This window comes from Herpailurus yagouaroundi, unplaced genomic scaffold (genome assembly GCF_014898765.1).
Source record: "Herpailurus yagouaroundi ecotype Mexico unplaced genomic scaffold, PumYag 100, whole genome shotgun sequence".
NCBI classification, from domain to species: domain Eukaryota; kingdom Metazoa; phylum Chordata; class Mammalia; order Carnivora; family Felidae; genus Herpailurus; species Herpailurus yagouaroundi.
Genome location: NW_024412391.1, coordinates 63,184,433 through 63,185,344, shown reverse-complemented (window position 1 = coordinate 63,185,344; position 912 = coordinate 63,184,433).

Sequence of the window (912 nt, the reverse complement as noted above, 5' to 3'; positions counted from 1 at the left end):
AAAAGATGGTAAATGGAAAGCAATTGTACCATAACCATTATTAGTAATTTAAGACGTGAAAAATGTTACTGATACTCTCTTTATTTAGCATGTTGTCTTAGTGGTTCTGTTTTAGAGAAATGATACAGAGGTTTATAAGGGTTTGCATCTAGTCTGTCCATAACCTTATTTTTCCCCTTACATCCTAAGTACTTCAAACTGAAATATATCCTTATCCTCACTTTTAGGGAGAATCTATTGTATTTGTGACATCTCCTGAGATTGGAATCTATACCTTATCCCTCTGTCTATCCCCACATCTGCACCTGGCACATTATTGGAACTCCAGCATTGTTTGTCAAGCACACAGTCCAAAACAAGATGTTGCTAGAGGAACTGGCAAAACCCATTCTCTTCTCTCAGATGGAGATTCTGAGAGAAAAGTGGAGATTGGGAGCAGGCACAACAGAAATGGACTCAGCTGCAGGCAATAGCTGGAAGTCAGAAGCAGGCAAAGCACAGAGATGACTAGGATGTGTTGGGCCAAGCCAGGACTGCTATCAGTGAGGTCCTGCAAGAAGAAATGCAGGTGTTGCAACAGGTGCTGGAAGATAGAGCCCTGGGGAAGCACTATTGCAGACCCAGTCAGACAGGTCTACAACAGTAACAGACATGACCATAGAGACATAGTGCTGAAGTTAGAGGCAGGACTCCAGTGTTCAGGATGTCAGGAAAAGGGGGTAAAGGGACGGTTGCCAAGAGCATGTCTCACACCCAGTTTCCAACATTTTACTTGCATAAACAGTAGCAGATTCGTTGAGTGAATGAATGAATGAATGAATGGGGTGAATAAATCCAGTCATAGAGGAAATAAACATATTATCAAAAGAGGAACCTGAGTGCAAGAAGAGATGGAAAATATAACAATGAGCA